This window comes from Balaenoptera physalus (assembly GCF_965194825.1).
Source record: "Balaenoptera physalus genome assembly, chromosome: 2".
Taxonomy (NCBI): domain Eukaryota; kingdom Metazoa; phylum Chordata; class Mammalia; order Artiodactyla; family Balaenopteridae; genus Balaenoptera; species Balaenoptera physalus.
Window position 1 is genome coordinate 17,373,351 of NC_138883.1, and position 19,514 is coordinate 17,392,864.

At 34.3% G+C, this 19,514-nt stretch overlaps 1 long non-coding RNA gene across 1 annotated transcript in view; it reads right to left on the reverse strand.

The window, feature by feature from the left end:
- Positions 1–1,661: 1,661 nt before the first annotated feature.
- The window catches only part of LOC309655808, a 30,305-nt gene continuing 12,452 nt past the window's right edge, over positions 1,662–19,514 (reverse strand). The window contains exon 2 of the long non-coding RNA XR_014261012.1: positions 1,662–7,945. This is a non-coding gene — a long non-coding RNA (uncharacterized lncRNA). The remainder of the gene's footprint in view (positions 7,946–19,514) is intronic.

Here is a 19,514-nt window from a genome sequence, read left to right on the forward strand (position 1 = left end):
TGGGGTGTGTGGGCTTCTCATTATGGTGGCTTCTCTTGCTGTGGAGCATGAGCTCCAGGCATGTGGGCTTCAGTAGTTGTGGCATATGGGCTCAGCAGTTGTGGCTCACAGGCTTTAGAGCATAGGCTCAGTACTTGTGGCTCATGGGCTTACTTGCTCCGTGGCATGTGGGATCCTCCCAGACCAGGGATCGAACCCATGTCCCCTGCATTGGCAGGTGGACTCTTAACCACTGAGCCACCAGGGAAGCCCTCTCTATATATTTTAAATATGCATAGAAGAAAAAGTAAGAAGTTATTAAATAAATTATCAAACATAATTTTTCCCACTGGTGAGACATATGATTTTTATTTTATGCTTTTTACTTTCTGCTTTTTAAAAAGTTTCAACTGTGAGATCAAAAAAGTTCTGGATGAAAATGAAAATATTTTTGAAACAGCATCCCACATTGGCATATTGTGTGTAGGTGTGAGCACATCACACACACACACTCATACACACATACATAACTGTAGATTTATTTAGGAAAAAAAATGTCCTCATATGAAAATAATATTCAGAGATTATTGAAATTAGGATTATTGGAACAGTGAATAGCCCTAGAAAGCCTTTAAAATATTCTCCACAAGAGAAAGTATAATTACAAGAAGCTAAAATTATCATCTATTATATTTAAACTCAGTAGATCACATAGGAAGTACATTACTCTAAAATAATATAGATATCATTTTTGAAATTATCACTGATTTTAAAGACAAGTGTCTGCATTATGTTTTAGTTAAACATGCTGCCATTTTTTTCATGAGAGACATTATTCATTTGACCTTAAAATGTATATACTAGTTATTATTAAAATGTGGAATGTGAAACAGTCACACAGACAGTGAAGCACTGGAGAAACTTTCAAAGCGGAAGAAATATAAACAGAGGTAGCAGACTATTGCAGATATCATAAGTAGGTGATATTAAAAAGAAAATGTGTGAGTTTATTGAGAATTTCTGTTTCTCACAGAAGGCTTTCCATATTTCCTGTCCTTGTCTTCTATGTCAAAAGTTATAGGAGAGCCAGCCAGTCAATGTAGTTTTGTGTTTAAGAGTGTCATTGTTGAAGTCCGTTATTAATTTAAATTCTGTCCTTCTACTTAGTATCTCGGTAACTTTAGGCATGTTATGCAAACTCATTTACCTTGTCTTCATTTTTCTTAATTACTTTTTTATTGTAAAGACCTTTGTTTTTTAGAGCAGTTCTTTGTTTACAACAAAATTGAGAGGAATATACAGATTTCTCATGTAACACCCTCCGCCACCCATGCACAGCATTCCCCATTTTCAACATCAGTATCGAGGATGTTCCCAAGTATGAACCTGAAATGACACATCATCATCACCCCAAATCCATGGTTTACCTTAGGGTTCGTTCTTGGTGTTGTACATTCTTTGGGTTTGGCAATTGTACAATGGCACGCATCCATCATTATAATATTGTTTAGAGTCTTTTCACTGCTCTAAAAATCCTCTATGGTCTACCTGTTCATCCCTCCGGCCCCCCATCCCTAGCATCACTGATCTTTTTACTGTCTCCATAGTTTTGCCTTTCCAGAGTGTCATGTAATTGGAACCATACAGTATGTTGCCTTTTCAGATTGGCTACTTTCACTGAGTAATAGGCATTTAAGGTCCCTCCATGTCTTTTCATGGCTTAATAGCACAATTAGTTTTAGTGCTGAATAATATTCCATTGTCTGGATGTACCACAGTTTATTCATCCATTCACATACTGAAGGACATCTTGGTTGCTTCCAAGTTTTGACAGGTATGAATAAAGCTGCTATAAACATTCGTGTGCAGGATTTTGTGTAGACATCAGTTTTCAACTTCTTTGGGTAAATACCAAGGAGCAGGATTGCTGGATCATCTGATAAGGGTATGTTTAATTCAGTAAGAAACCTCCAAACTTCTTCCAATCTGGCTGTACCATTTTGCATTGCCACCAGTGATGAATGAAAGTTCCTGTTGCTCTACATCCTTGCCAACATTTAGCATTGTCAGTGTTCCAGATTTTGGCGATTCTAATAGGTGTGTACTGGTATCCCATTATTGTTTTATTTTGCATGTCCCTAATGACATGTGATTGTCTTTGTTTTTTAAACTTAAGACACAAAAAATCTACTTCACTCCAATAGAATAATGCTTTAAATAACATGGTGTATAAAAAAAACGTGTAACACAATATCTTTTGCAGTGGTAATTATGATAATGTTGATATGTTGGATATGATGAAAAAGAGAAAAGTATTGAGAAAAGAATTATCCATTAAGTGTGAACCACAGTAATGATCTCAAAGGTGTCCATTATTTCAGCCAAAAAAAACTATCATTTTTTTCTTACTAAGGATTAATAAACCTTAATAAATTAAATACATATGTATGACAGCAACTCTGTGTAAAATGTAACTATCAGCTAACAGCAACAATGCTAATAATATCTGCAAAGTTCTGGACATGTCAATTCTTAGAAAACCAAGTGTGTTGGCAACATTGTAATCATGACAGTGTAATTTTCTCTATCCATCCTGACGTCTCTATTGCAATCCTGTGGCAAACACTGTCCAGGATCTTTCAATGTTAAGATTTAAATTTGTGTCAGTGTTGGCAAATTGACTACTCTGGAAAGATCAAGCAGAGAATATGATTTGACTCTCTGTAACAATTTCTTAAACACTAGCTGGGAATAGCTCATCTCTCTTGGATTTTTCTATTCTAGTCATTAATAAGAGTGTGATCTCAATTATAACAAAGATATAATCATGACAGTTGAGAGACTGTCTCATAACAATTGTCGCTGTGAAAAAGTAGGTCACATTTCCTCAGCCAAGGTTGACCCATTAAAATATAATTTATTTATTGCAGTAAACATAAAACAACTATGTATCACTTTCAGAAAATAAAATCCCTCCCTTTCAAATCCCTTGCCCTTTGATTAAGAGAATCCAGGCATTCTTAGAAGATATCAAAAGGTCATGCAACAATAATAAAAATGCAGTTTTCATCACATGTCCTAATTTATCATTATAAAAAGATGAAAGTGATGTATGATCAGAAATGCAAGCTTCTACAAGGATACAATGTGTTCTTTTTCATGGAAAACTGGTGGTTTCACTTTTTTCTAGATTTATTTCCCAAGTAGATCTTTTCCTTTTTATTCCTTCCATATTATACGCTTTGTGAGATTTTGGAATTCTGTAACAACCAGTAATAAAACTTACAATACAAGATAAGAGGCATTCTGATACATTGTACTCTTTTATGTTAATTAAGAATGACCATTAATCACATGAGGTTTTATCAACCTTTGATGTGCAGGAGATTCACAATTTGAAGAGCCAAGAAACTTTCCTAAACCTGAGTGATTTTCAAAGTACAATTGAGTCTCATTATAGCTTATTATTATCCACAGATTCAGATAATTAAGGTCAAATTATGTCATTTAACTCACAAAACTGATATTTGTAAAAGTTTTTTTGACAGTCAGAGCTCTATGTTAAAGATGATATGATCTCTCTCTCAGAGACTACCTTCCTGTTTTCAAAGCTACTATTGTCAACAATTTTGGAGAGGCACATTATTAATAAAGTGGATCACCACAGAGAGGAAACTTTATTTTTCTGTTACATTGCTTTCTAGGAAGGCAGAATGGAAAGGTCAATAATAGTATATATTGTTAAGTGTTTCTCTTATTTCTGAATCTCAGTTTACAAATTTACCTAAATACATTATCCAGTTACCAAAATGAAATAATTTTATCTGTATATACTCACATAGAAAGATGAAACTAGATTGTTAAGAATAATAAAGCAAGTAGCAAAACACTATTATCTTGTGACCTGCGTGTGTGTTATAAGTATCAGAAAGAATTGCAACAACCCGACAAATTGTCAATCTACAATATTTGTCTTTAGAGAATAAATTTAGGATTGGAGGATGCACATTTATAATCCCTTATTTTATACACTTTAACATCCATAATGGAATTTTAGATGAACACGAATTTCTCTTTTAAAAAAATAAATAGTAAGTTAATCTAAGATCTAATTACTGTTAATATTATTTTTACACTCAAGTATAGCATGATGTGAGGACTACAAATATCTATTTTTTTTATTCTGAGAGAATAGAAGATGATGACTTTCATCCTGTTTTGCACATAGAGGTTCTGAAGAAATATTTCTAGGATTGAATGATGAATAGGTGACGGAATATTAAACAGGAACCAAGGTTCATGCAGAGAAAATACTTGAAAGTACCGCTGTGATGAGTAAATCTTGAATTGCACAAAATATGCAATATAAAGTGGCAGGGGGCAGAGGAATTAGAGAAAGTGGTTAGAGAGGAGACATAGTTATTGGAACTTAAAACACCGGGCTGTGTTTTTGGTGTTTTAACATGTGTACATTGCCACAATTAAAAGGATTGTTGAGCCTCAATCAAGGCAGACTAAAGACGTACAAGATTGAATTCATAGTGAAGCAGGTTGGAACATTATTGCACATTACTCCAACAGTATTTATCAGACCAGGCACAAACAAGAAGGAAGGACATGGAGGGTTGATCTGGGGTGAAGAAGCAATACACAATAGGACAGCTGTGCAATAGTGGCTTAAAGGTAGGAGAGGCCCAAAATAGTAAGTGTTTCTTTGAAACCAGATTTTCAAATACATACTCATTTTTATTATGAGTGCTTGTATGTTTGTGTTGCAAGTATCTCTGGGTGGAGGAGGCAGATTTGCATTTATCAGAGCCCCAAATCCTTCTAGCTCCTGGACTGAAATGGAATTCTGTCTTAAAGTCCAGAAGAAAATGTCATATTCTCCCCAAAATGCCAACTGATTCATACACCCAAATTCCAGATAATCTCTGGTTAAGAGGGCTGATTCTAAATTTCAAGCATTAGGGCTTTACAAATTTCCTCTTTTAATATTTTTTCCTCATTCATGTGTGTCCCTCCAAAAATAGAAGCATGCCCAGACATTTTTTTTCTCTCTGTCTCTGTTTCTCTCTCTTTCTCACCCAAACTAAGATTTTTGGTATATGCTCTATTTTAATCTATGTTATCCACACTTACACAGCTAATATTACTTCACATTGCTCCTTCTCTGGAATTCAACTTAGGAAGCCCCATAATCACAGTTAACTGCCCTCCCCTGACCTCTTCACAAGACTCTGCGTTACCTAACCCACCTCCCCACATAGGAAACCACAGGTGTGAGAAATGAGGTGTCTTGTTGCTTGGTGCTTGTATTTTTTCTCTTTCTAGAGCTCTTACATTTTGAGTGCTTAATGGCTATAACCCAGCAGGAACCACATAAACACCAACACAGAGCATTTAAATCAATCTCAGAGAACAAGGCTCCCAGCTGTAACTTTTCTAAACTTAAAATATATTCTTAAAGGCTACAAAAAATCCACTGCATTTCCTATATAGTTTTATGAGTGTCACAGAAGTTAAGTGTCTCCTGACTCGGCTGGTGGGTAAATCCTCTAGGCCAGTGCCAAAATCTTGTAATACAGCAGATGGCAGATGCAACAGACAATCACATACAATGAGGGATCCAGCCTGGTTCCCTAACCTTTCATCACCAGAAATCATTTTCATTGTTTAACTCTGCATCTGCAGCCGATTTACATGGGAGAATTAACTCACTGAATGTTTATGATGTGTTGAGCTAGAGCAAGACACAAGCTGCTCCGATTTTTCTCAGATGACCATTCCAACTACTACACAAAATCCATTACTTTTAGGTTGCGGTGATATTATTGTTATTATTTGGGGTTTTTATTTCCTAATGCGCTATGAAATATGACTCTTCAAGTTTGAACCCCTAAACATAAAGGCATTTTATCTAACTCCCTCTGAACTTGTGATCTTACAGCTGTTGGGTAAATCCACTGTAGCCTGTAGCACAATAATCCCAGTGTATCCTGAAGGCTTGGGCTCAATTTTCATTCTTCCTGTATGAACACTAACAGGGACCGTAACCACCAAGTGAATTCTATTGTGCTACCCTGGGAGAAGTTCTCACTTGGAGCGCATAGCTGGCAGGGGAATCACGCACTTGGAGAAATGGATTGAGAGTCTCCGTTCCCGACTTCGCTACTGACCCCATAAGCAACCTCAGGCAAATCACTTAAATTAGTTTCTTCCAGCTTTCCTTTTGTGAAATGAAAGCATAATTATTTATTATTTCTGTCACAGGCTGGGGACAAGTGAGGTGCATTCATTTTACCAAACGATCTAGCAATACCAAGTTCACTCTGGTGGGGAAATGCTTTATTACGCTATGTTCATTGAGCTACAGCAGGAATTAATCTCCTTTAGCAGGGTTCAGATGGATGGGGAAATAGAGTGTTAGAGAAATATAGCCATTCTTTAAAACAAGTGATTCCCTGGGCCTAAACTGCTGACAGCATCTAAGTCCCTAGGACCAATAGTGGCCATCCATTAAAACTATGGAGATCAAGGCCTAACCTACAGGACCCCAGAACAAGAGATTGAAAGAGTCTAACAAGTAAATAATTTTGCATGTTGTAAATCCAAACCCCCATTATGTAGACATAACCCCACACCCTGTGTTTCTTTTTAATATTCAAAAAGTATACAAATTTGTGTTACAGGCTAATAAAGGATCCCAAAGTGAACACATCATTGAACAATAACCAAGTCAATAATAGAAATAATCAACACCCTTAAAAAGGCCCTCTTGTGCAATCTCACAATCAATACTAATACCTTTATTCCATTCCAAAATATAAATGGCTAATAAATTGTATCTTATAGCGTGTACTTTTTATTTACTACTGTTGCTCTGTGTTTGTGGCATTCATCCATTTTATTTTAGGTAGCAACAAATATTAATTTTTGTTATTTAGATTTCCATTAAGTGGATATATGAGAATTTATATAACCATTTTACTTCTAATGGACATCTAATTTTTAAAAATATTTGGAGCTATTATGTATAGTATTGCCATGCACAATTTTAAGCACATCTTTGAGGATGCACATGCTGTTAGGTACATATACATTTATCAAAGTAGGTCATAATGTATTTGTATATGCAACTTTAATATATGCTAACAAATAGATTTCTTAAGGAGTGCCAACTTACACTCCTATCAACCATGTATGAGTCACAATTTCTATCTTTACCAAAACACGTTATTCCCAATATTTAATTTTTATTGTGGTTAAAACACTTAACTTGAGATCTAGCCTCAATAAATTTTTAATTGCACAATACAGTATTATTAGCTATAGGTACAGAATTGTATAACAGATCTTTAGAACTTATTCATCTTGTCTAACTGAAAACTTAAATTACTACCCATTTCTCTCCTTTCCAGATCCTGGCAACCACCATTCTACTCTGTTTCTATGAGTTTGACTCTTTTAGATATCTCAAATCAATGAGATCATGCAGTATTTGTTCTTCTGTGATTGGCTTATTTCACTTAGCATCATGTTCTCCAGGTTGTTACTAATGGCAGGATTTCCTTCTTTTTTAAGGCTGAATATTATTCCATTGTATGGATTTATCAACTTTTCTTTATTCATTTATTCATCAATGGACTTTTAGGTTATTTCCATATCTTAGCTGTTGTGAATAATGCTGCAATTAACATGGGAGTACAGATAGCACTTCAAGATTCTGATTTCAATTCTTAGGGATATATACCCAGAACTGAGATTTTTGGAATATATGGTTATTCTATTTTTAAGTTTTTGAGGATCTGCCATACTGTTTTCCATAGCTGCAGTACCATTTTACATTCCCACCAACAATGTACAAGAGTTTTAATTATTCCACATTCTTGCCACATCAACACTTCCTATCTTTCAGGCATAATTTCATCAAATATATCTTCAATCCCTTTCTCTCCCTCTTCTCCTTCTGAGAGCCCTATAATGGAAATGTTGGTATGCTTGATGTTATTCCAAAGATCTTATAAACTGTTTTCACTTTTTTAAATTTGTTTTTCTCTTTGCTGTTCTGATTGGGTGATTTCCATCATTCTATCTTCCAAATCAGTTATGTGTTCTTTTGTATCACCTAGTCTGCTATGTATTCCTTGTAGTGTGTTTTTTATTTCAATTATTGAATTCTTCATTTATGATTAGGTCTTTTATATACTTTTTAGTTCCTTGTTGAAATTCTCACAGTGTTCATCTATTCTCTTCCCTAGTTCAGTTAACATTTTTATTACTAATGTTTTGAATTCTTTATCTGGTAAATTGTTTCTGTTTTATTATTTATTTTTCACAGGATTTTTCTTGCTCTTTTAATTGAGACCAATTCCTCTGCCTTCTCATTTTGCTTAGCTTTCTCTATCTCTATGAATGTAGGTGAAATAGTTACCTGTTGTGGTCTTGAAGAGGTGTCCTTATGTGGCAGTGTCCCTATACAGACAGCTTGTGCTCAGTGCCTTTGTAGAGAGCTAAATTTGACGTGGACCCAAGTCATGTACTTCTTCAGAGTGTGCTGGGCGCTATCACCTTGGTAGGATGTGGGGCTGGAGCCAGGTGTGAAGTGGGGCTTTCCCTCTGCTCAGTGGTCATCAACACCCTACTGGGGGCAGGATGGGAACCCAAGTTGCTGGGGAAGAAGCCCTGAGGTTCGGTCCTGAGCTGGCTCTGTTCTCTTTAAATGTGTGCTTTCCCCTCTCGCAGAACTGGGACACTTGCCCCAGAGGGGAGCAGCATTGAAGCAGGAGGGGCTGTGTAGGCTCTTGGTTCATGAAAGGGCACAGACTGTGGCGGGCTGGCCACAGACAGAGGTCTGAACTGCCTCCAATGTGCCACCTGTGCTGGCACCAGTAATTGCTACCCTCACCCCATTCAGATGCAACCTTGGGCCTGAGTCCTCTTTGTCCCTCAAAGCTGATCACTCCCCCCAGCCTCCAGTGCCCCCCACCCAGGTGAGGGGCTGCACCGTAGGTCAGGCAGGGTCTGCATGAGTATTAGTGCAATAGCTGTGGTGACAGACCACTGTCAAATTTCCAGGCTGCTTCTGAAATGCTGCTTGAATATGCATCAACAATGGCCGCCCCCACCCCACCCAGATGCTCTGCCTTGGGTCCAGATCACCTCTGCATTTCACAGCTGAGCTTCTTCCCAGTTGTGGCAGCACTAGGTCCAGTGTAAAGCTGTAGTGTGGAGTAAGTGAAGCTGGAGCATTTGCTTCTTTCAAGCTGGGGCGCATGTGGGAGGTTGTGGGGAAGCAGGAAGCCACTGGAGTAGTCTTCTGCTCTACCTCAGGGGCAAGCAAGCAGGTGCACAATCCTCATGAGTAGATTCCAGGCTTCTCACAGACTCCTTGTTAGTCCCAGAAGCCCTCCAACCAGCCAAGTTGGCTCACCTTCCCTGTGTAGGACCCCACGGCTGGGGCTCCCAATAAGTGGCTCAAACTGCCCATTCCACAGGCTGAAACTCTGCCTGTGTACTATCCCTTTTCTTCGATGTCCCTCCCAGGGGCAAAGGTCCCAATCTGATCATTTTTCTTCCTTTCCTACCTTATTCCTTGTGTATGCTTCTTATAGCCTCAGGTGTACAGGAGTCTTTCTGCCAGTCTCCATTTAGTTTTCAGGGAGAATTGTTCCCCATTTGGATGTATTTTTGATGTGTTCATGAGAGGAGGTGAGTTCCATGTCCTCCTACTCCACCACCCTGACCAATCTTCCTGTTATCTTTTATTCTTTTGATAATAACCATCCTAAGTGGTGTGAGGTGATTATCTCATTGTGATTTTAATTATCATTTCCAATCACTAATGGCTAGTTTATGGCTCTTTTATTACCATTGCACATGTTTTCTTCTATATCACTCACTAATATCTCTCTAATATTTATTATTTCTTTTTTGCCTCTTTTTTGGAATCATTTTAATGTGTTTTTCTAGCTCTTTGAAGTGGAATCTTGATTTTCAACCTTTTGTTATTGATTTTTTTAAATGTATTTAAAACCATAAAGTTGTAGCTAAGAAAATTTTAATTAATGTATATAAAGTTTGAAATATTGCCTTATTTTCACTAATAAAATTAAGATACTTTGACAATTCAGGTTTTTTTTTTAAACCTTTAACTTGTTAGATTATTTTTAAGTTCACAACAAAATTGAGAGCAAGGTACAGAGATTTTCACCTGCACCACACATGTACAGCCTCTCCTATTGTCAACATCACTCACCAGAATGGTGCATTTGTTACCAAGGATGGAACTACATTGACACATCATACTCACCCAAAGTCCAAAGTTTACCTTAGGGTTCACATCTGGTGTTATACATACCATGGGTTTGGAAAAATGAGTAATGACATGTATCCATCATTACAATATCTTACAGAGTATTTTCACTGCCTGAAAAATCCTCTATGCTCACTTCCTGTTCATTACCCCTCATCCCCAGCTCAACCTCTGGCAACTACTAATTTTTTTTTCTACTGTCTTCATAGTTTTACTTTACCAGAATGTCATATAGTTGGAATCTTTCAGTATCTAGTCTTTTCAAATTGGCTACTTTCACTTAGTAATTAATATGCATTTAAGTTTCCTCCATGTCTTTTCATGGCTTAATAGCTCATTTCTTTTTAGCAGTGAATAATATTCCATTGTCTGGATGTACCACAGTTAATTTACCCAATTGCCTACTAGAGGACATCTTGGATTCTTCCAAGTTTTGGCCATTAAGAATAAATAAAGCTATGAATAAAGCTACTATAAACATGCATTTTATCAAGTTTTTGTGTGAACATAAGTTTTCAACTCCTTTGGATGAATGCCAAGAAGCACAATTGCTTGATTGTATGTTAAGAGTATGTTTAGTTTTGTAAGAAATCACCAAACTGGTTGTACCATTTTACATTCCCACTAGCAATGTAGGAGAGTTCTTGGTGCTCCACGTTCTTGCCACTATTTGGTGTTGTCAGTGTTTCAGATTTTGGCCATATTAATAAGTATGCAATAATATCTCATTGTTTTAATTTTCATTTCCCTGATGACATACGATGTGAAACATTTCTTAATATGCTTATTTGCAATCTGTACATTTTCTTTTGGTGAGGTGTCTGTTAAGGTTGTTGGTTCATTTTTTAATCATTTGTTTGTTTTTCTTATTTTTGAGTTTTAAGGGTTTTTTTGTATATTTGCATAATAGTCCCTTATCAGATGTGTATCTTGCAAATATTTTCTCCCAGTTTGTGGTTGTTGTCTTATTCTCTTGACTTTGTCTTTTGCAGAGCAGTTTGCAATTTTAATAAAGTCCAGCTTATCAATTAATTATGTAATGGCTCAAGTCCCTGGTCTTGTATTCAAAAAAGTATCATCATAAGCAAGGTCATCTAAGTTTTCTCCTATATTATCTTCTAGGGGTTTTATAGTTTTGCATCTTACATTTAGATCTGTGATCCACTTTGAATTGATTTTTGTGAAGGATGTAAAGTCTGTGTTTAGAGTCATTTTTTTAATGTGATGTACAGTTGTTACAGCAATATTCGTTGAAGAAACTATCTTTGCTCTACTGTATTGCCTTTCATCCTTTGTCAAAGATAAGTTGATTATATGTATGTGGATCTATCTCTGGGTGCTCTATTCTGTTCCATTAATCTATGTAGTGTTTCACTAATACCACACTGTCTTGACTACTACAGCTTTATAGTAAATCTTGAAGTTGGGTAGAATCAGTCCTTCAACTTTGTTGTTCCTCAATAACTGTCAGCTATTCTGGGTATTTTACCTCTTTATATAAACTTTAGAATCATTTTGTTGATATCCATAAAATATCTTGCTGGGATTTTATTTGGGATTGCATTTAACCCGTAGATCAGGTTGTAAAGACCTGACATGTTGATAATATTGAGTTTTCCTATGCCATGATTTGAATATTTGAGTCCCCCTTCAGATATGTGTTGAAATCCTAACCACTGAATGTAATAGTATTAGTATATCGGGGCTTTGGGATGTGATTAGGTCATGAGAGTGGAGACCTCATGAATGAAATTAGTGCTTTTGTAAGAGAGATACCACAGAGCTCCTTACCCTTCTGACATGTGAGGATACAAGGAGAAGTCTTTTACCCTGAAGAGGGCCCTCACCTTACCAAGCTAGCACCCTGATCTCAAGCATCCATCTTCCAGAGCTGTGACAAATACATTTCTGTTGTTTACAGCCCACATAATCTGTGGCATTTTATTACAGCATCCCTACAAGACTAAGAATACTTATTCATAAACATGGAGTATATTTCCATTTATTTAGTTATTTAATTTTGCATCAGAGTTTTGTAGTTTTCCTCACATAGATCTTGTATATATTTTGTAATATTTATATCTAAGAGTTTCATTTTTGGGGGGAGGTAATATAAATAATTTGTGTTTAAATTTCATTTGTTCATCTTTGGTATATAGGAAAGCAATTGACTTTTGTATATTAATCTTGCATCCTGCAACCTTGCTATAATTGCTTATTTATTAATTCCAAGAGGTTCTTTTTTTTTTTGGTAGATTGAAATATTGCCTTTTAAAAATTATCAATCAGAGCAAAGAATTTTATAATTTCCTGTTTAGGCTTTGAGTTGTTTAGAACTGACATCCTTTTCTTACTTGTAAATATTTAAGAATTTTCTATGTATCTTATTGATATTTAGCTTAATTCCACTCAGATTAAAGGACATTCTCTTTATGATTTCAATATTTTCAATTTGACAAGAATTGCCTTATAGCTGAAGTAAATCTTCATTTTGATAAATGGCCTCTTGTATTTTCAAGGTTTATATACTCTAAAATATTTATAGTATTAGTATGTGTCTAGTCATATTTTTAAATTATGGTGCTCCACTCTTCCATATCCTTACTGATTTTGTCTTCTTGTTCTATTAATAAGGCAATTATATTAAAATATCTCACTAAAATTGTGGATTTTTTTGTTTTATTTTTAATTTTGTTAATTTTTAAAAGATATCTACTTTGAGGTTATAATATAAGATGTAAACACATTTGGAAATACTATATCTTTCTGATGAATTGAATTTCTTGTCATTATTATTTTTTTTTCACACACACACACTATATTTTATTTTTACAAGAGATAAATAGACTGACACCAAGCATTGTACATGGATGACCACAACAAAAGCAACAATGATTGCAATTACCAAACATGAAACACACTCATACCATGTCATAATATTGACATTCAGTCCAGTAATCCTCCACTGTAACAGCTCCTTTACTTTGCAGTGAAAATTGATTTGTATATTCTTTGCCTCTGAGTCCTTGTGGGATTTTTTTTTTTTTAATTCAGACAGAAAGTCACAAAAATTATACTCATCCTCATCAGTTCACTCAGCCCCATGTAATTATTATTTTTTTTCATCTTGATCTTTTGTTAGCACTTTTATGAGTTCATCAGTTTTTCATTAGAGTTCTGAAAATGCTTATTCATTCAGTTCAGCAGTACAGTCAGTTACCAGAAACCTGTACTTGTCAGAGTCTTTTCCATGAATTTCTTGAAGATGAAACCCTTTTATAGGAACATATTTGCAAAATCATCAGAGTACACCCAGAACTGTCTGTAAATGACAAAAGACTTAAAAATGACCACAGTTAAAGATCTGATGAAAGTTCATAATAATGCAGTTGACAAGAAAATTAGTTATTTCTGAGATATACATTTTAAAGTAATAACTAGGATTATTACTTATAACATTATACCAGAACATATAAGATTTTTAGAAATTTCATGTAATGTCTGAAACATTTATATTAACATATTTCCATACAAATAACCCAATGAAAGTTTAGTATTAGTTGTTTTTTTTTTTTTTTTTCATTCATTATTGAATATATTGCTCTATCTCTAGTAATATATTTGGCCTTAAAGTTTTGTTGCTTTATTTAATTTGATCTAGTTATCTGACCTATAACTGGATTAGTTATAATCATATAGTGTTTTTTTGTTTGTTTGTTGTGCTTCCTTCTGTATATAAGATACAACTTTTTCCATGACTCTGCTTTCAGATGTTTTTTATCATTACAAATAATGTTGATTATTTTTGGAATTAATTTTATGTATAATCTGACAATCATTTTATTTTAATTGCAATACTTAATCTGCTTATCTTAAATTTTATTTGAGATTAATATAATCCCTGATATTTGCTGTCTCCTCTATGATGTATATGTTTCTCTCCTTTCTTAATTTTTATATTTATTTTATTATTTAATTTTCCCTGCTCTATTTGTTTATTCTTTATTTCACTATTATCTTTAATACTGCAACATCCTTGATTTACTAAACTCTAATATAATTTTATACTTTTACCATTTTCCAAAGAATTCAATGACATTACAGAACTTGAAATATGTTAACTCTACTGCAAACTTTAATGTCTACTTTAAAGCCCACAAAGATATGACCATTGTTGTTCTGCTTTTGTTTGTGCTTTTTTATAGTTTTATATAAGTTTTTGTTTAGATTTACCCAACAGCTATCCTTTCTGCTGCTCTTCATTCCTCTCTGTACCTTTGTCCTTACTCTGTGCTTTTTCACAGTTTACCAAATGTCTTGTTTTTTTTCTTTTTTATATTTTACAATATTTGTTTCTCAGTGATTGAAACTGGATATTTTCTTTTGATCTATCTTCAGGTTCACTAATTTTCTCTTGAGTTTTTTTAATCTGCTGTAAAACTAACATTAAATTCATAATTTTATGTATTATTTTGTTCAGTTATTGAACTTACACTTGATTCATTTTTATAATTTCCAAATTGTGTTGAATAATTCCTGTAAATGTATTTATTGAACATATTCATAATGAATATTTTAATGTTCATATCAGACAATGCCAATATCTGTAGTTCCTATAGTTCCATTCTAATGTCTGTTTCTCATTTTTTTTTCTACTATATATTGTCTTAATTTTTACGTGTCTGATTACTTCTGGTTGAATGTTGGTTAGTGTAAATAGAAATTGTGCTATGTTTTTCCATAGAGGACTTACTTACACTTACTTCAGTCAAGCAGTTAAAGGCAGAGGAAATTGACATTTTTCCAATTAGAGACCAATATGATTCATTGCTAGACTATAGCTCTTGTGAGGCTACTCTGTTTCTAGTTTACTCTTAACAGCTAGACCATATCCATTTTGTGCCCCAGCAAAAGCCCTGGGATGTTTTGTAGCTATTACCCTGTTTTCCACAGTGTTTGAGCTTCAAGTTTTAACTCCCCAATACCAAGATGACAAAACCTCCGTTCAGGTGCTAAGCCTGCCAGCTGCCACTTTTAAATCAACAAACGTTTCTAGGAGAGTCATAGTGTCAAATACTGCATTCACCACTATAGATTTTTTTTCTTTTACTGGCTCTCAGAGTCACATATTTTCAGGGTATTGGTAGTTTTTGGATGCCTTCAAAGTAATTATTAACATTTTCCCCAGTGTTTATAGTGCTTAAGAGAAGAACTGATCCAAAATAAGCCAGTTTCTTATTTCTAAAAGAAGAATTAACCTTTTTAGATTTTATAAAAAGTTTTGTTTACTTAGTCACTTTAGTCAAAATGATCAAAACAGTTGAGTATAGTACATAATAAATGGGGAAAACACAATTTGTATAGTATTCCCTATCCAGGTTAATAAAATAAAGATAGAAAAATGTTATCATTATGAAAAAATATTATGGGGAAGAGATAGAAATGTCTTTACTCCAAAAACTAGAACATTCCCTAAAGGCAGTGTCTTCCATCCAATCTTAAAGCAAAGAGAGAAATGGCATTTCCAGTGTGTTATGGGTTGAATTTTGTCCCCCAAATAGATATATTGAAGACCTAATCCTGGGTACCTGTGACTGTGATCTTATTTAGATTAAGGTCTTACATATGTAATTATAGTTATCATGGTGGGCCCTAATTCAATGTTACTAGTGTCATTATAAGAAGAGGAAAATGCTATGTGGAGATATAGACACATAGGGAAGACAACTTTGTGAAGATGGATGTAGAGTTTGGAGTTATGCTGCCACAAGCCAAGGAACACTTGTGGCTACCAGAAACTAAAAAAGGGAAGGAATCTTCCTTGGAGACTTTGGAGGGAACATGGCCCTACCAACTTTGGACTGCTAGTATCTGGAACTGTGAGAGGATAACTTTTTTGGTTTGTTTTAAAACACCTAGTCGTGGTACTCTGTATGGCAACTTTAGGCAATGAATGCACAGCCACTCTACAGGACTGTTTATCTGAGAGCATGCATTGAAAATTGTAAGTTTACTTGTACATTGCATGGATTTGAGAAAAACAAAATAGTTATAGAAAAAAGCAGAGGTGAAACAAGTACATAGGTGAATATTCTATACTTGAAATTCTGAATTTTGAACAACTGCAATAAAGAATTAGAAAAGAGATAATAAGAATTATTGTGTAAAATAATTTGTAAAATACTAAAGTAGATTCAGAAAAATATGTAAATCTCAGACTCACTTCTGGCTGAAAGCTTCTTTAGCCATGCTGTAGGTAGGTATGGTTTGTTGAAACTAAAATATGTGTTTAAGTTAACAGCTTAACAACTTACATATGGCTTATTCTATCATGTAGATTTTGTAATTTTAGTGGTTTTCTCTATATTTTCAATTGTCAGTGCTTCCACTGAGCCAGATGGACCAGATTGACAATTGTAGCCAGGATTCTGGTGCTCAGAATAAATAGAGCACTCAAGAAGAAGCCTACAGGATGGGGCCAGAATAAGTACTCTAACATTATTGATATGCTACATGTTGCAAGTCGAAACTCTGAACTGCTTGAAATAGTCTGTGGAATAGAACAGAGTTAAAAAATAAACAAATGCATTAAAAAATGTTTAGACTTTACAGAAAGTTGGGGGCCATGCAGCGATTTAAAAATTTTTAAAATATCCAAATCATTCTGTTTTGCTCTTCAAATATATTGGAAAAAAATTCTGTAAAATGAGTAGATATTTTTCATAGCTAAAGGGCACACTCAGATTTCAACATTAAAAATGCTTTCTGAGGTAGCAAGTGTTTCTTTTTTTTTTTTTTTAACCCTATTTGATTTGATTTTTTTCTTCCTTTCCTTCCATTTGTTTTATTTCATAACCTTCTTTCTTTTTCTTTATTTCTTCTTTTATATATTTTTTCCAAGTTCAGCTTAGATGGTCAATCCTCCCTTGATTTAGTCTTTATAAAATATAGTGAGACCTTAGTAGATGTTATATTAAGTTGACCATAGTCAACAAAAAATGAAATGATACCTCTGTGAAGAATCAGATAAATTATTTTCATACACTGACTCACAAATAGAAATATTATATATATAAATAAATGAATTTTAATCACAAATGTTTTTACTGACAATTCCTTAACCTTCTCTTATTTGATTATGTTAGGATATACGATTCCTTGCTATATTTAGCTTCTAATGCTTCTGTTTAATAAAAAATAATAATAATTATAGTCTTAAGTTGTAATAATGCTGCAGTTGCTACTATTTTAAGAAGTTGGAATTTCGAGAGAAGAGATTTTTAAACAGAGTTAAATTATAAAAATATACCAGAGTACTGATATTTCCTTATTTCCATAACCTGAACAATAAATTGCTCCTAAGCGCATAAGACTTGAATCACCTTTTTATAAAATAATGACTAAATAAAAAGGACATATCTATAGACACACTGATTGGCCACCCCAAGAAACCCACAGGAAAAGAGTGTAGATCACAAAGGCAAACCATGATAATTTATGTCCAAACATTGCCCAGTGGAGATGAAGCTTACCTATAATTTAATTGCTAACATGGAGAGAGAAGATAATGTTTTAGCCAAAAGTTCTTGAGTATTTGTGGTCTAACAAGGGAAGCCATCACTCTTGTAAGAAAGATGTATCATGATACCTTCATTTGATGCCGTTAAAAAACAAATTCATACAACTGCCCTTTTCCCCTTATTTTAACTCCATGTTTGGCAAGAAACATTCCAATTTGCCTCCATACGAAGCTTGACTTCAGAAGGCAGAATATGATGAGGAGGCTGACAAAAGTATTCTAGGCACGGGAACAATTTTTTTTTCCCATAGAAATTTTTACAAATACTTATAAACACAAAATTTACAGTCTTAATGTCTGTACAAAAATCACAACATAAAATGATATTAATAATCTAGACAATAAAGCACATGAAGGTTGTAAAGTTTTACAAATAGTAGGAATTCAATAAATTTTATAATAAAACGAATTTACTGATGATTTGAAGTATTTGATATCTTCCTTGTTGAACCAAGTGCAAAAGTGATTTCTGGGGAAAGTAAAGTATTTTTTTTATGGGGAAAAATAAGATGAAAGTAACAACTTTGAGCACCAATCATCTACTAGACCATTGTGCTCGGTATTTTATACAGATTTTTACACATAAATCTAACCTCACCCAAGGTATTGATATCGATTTTTTACAGATTAAATATAAACTAACTGAAACTTGAGGATATTAAGGAATCCACAAGGGTAATAAGTTACAGATCCAGGGTTCAAAAAGAAATCAGACCAACTGTAAAGCCTATGTGTTTTCCACCGTATCTCACTTCTGGCTGTATTAAAGCTGTGATCTGTAAAATATGGTATGCAAATCCTAAGGGGCATGTTAAAATTTTCCAAATGGTGTGTGGGCATAGATAATTTTGAGAATGTTCCTTTCAGATCCTTAATTTCATTATGTTCCCATTTTTCCCCCTAAAGTTGAGAATATACGTGTGTTTCCAGTGTCTTGATGGTTCTCTTATCCTGATTCCCATTTCACAATAGCTCTTCTTACAATTTATAAAAGTATAATTCTTACTGACATCAAATCTTACTAATGTACGTTGCCTTAGAGTGTGCAGGTCTCTGGTCTCCAAGCAGTTCAAATATAGTTGTTGAGGAATTCACCAGTAATAGAGGCACAATGAAACCATAGTACGCCTTGTGTCTTTCCTGTCTAATAAATACTTCTGTTATTGGTGAGGAACGTCATTAGAAATGGAATATTTTCCACAAATTATAATGCCATAAATTCACATATATCATATGTTGGGCGATAGAGTGAGAACTTTCCTAGCTATTCAAAAAGTAAACGGTTTGGTTCCATAGGGAAAACTTAGGGAAAACTTGTGAAGACCAACTAAATAGAGCATTGGCTAAATGTATTAAAGACAATAACTGTATATTTATTCAGGAGACCAAATCACAGGAAGGGTATTCCTAATATCCAAAAGGTTTTGAAAGTAAGCCTAGAAATACCTCTCTGGTCTGCTCTCTGCATGGTTGTCTTTCTTACTGAGAATGGAGGGACTCTCCTCTCATTTACTCATTCAATGTATTCTGCAAATGCATCTGAAAATATGCTTAAATCATGTAATAAGATTAAAGCCTAATACCAAGGATATTGTATTGATAAATGAGATTGAAGTGAATATTAGTTGATGTTCCCAAATA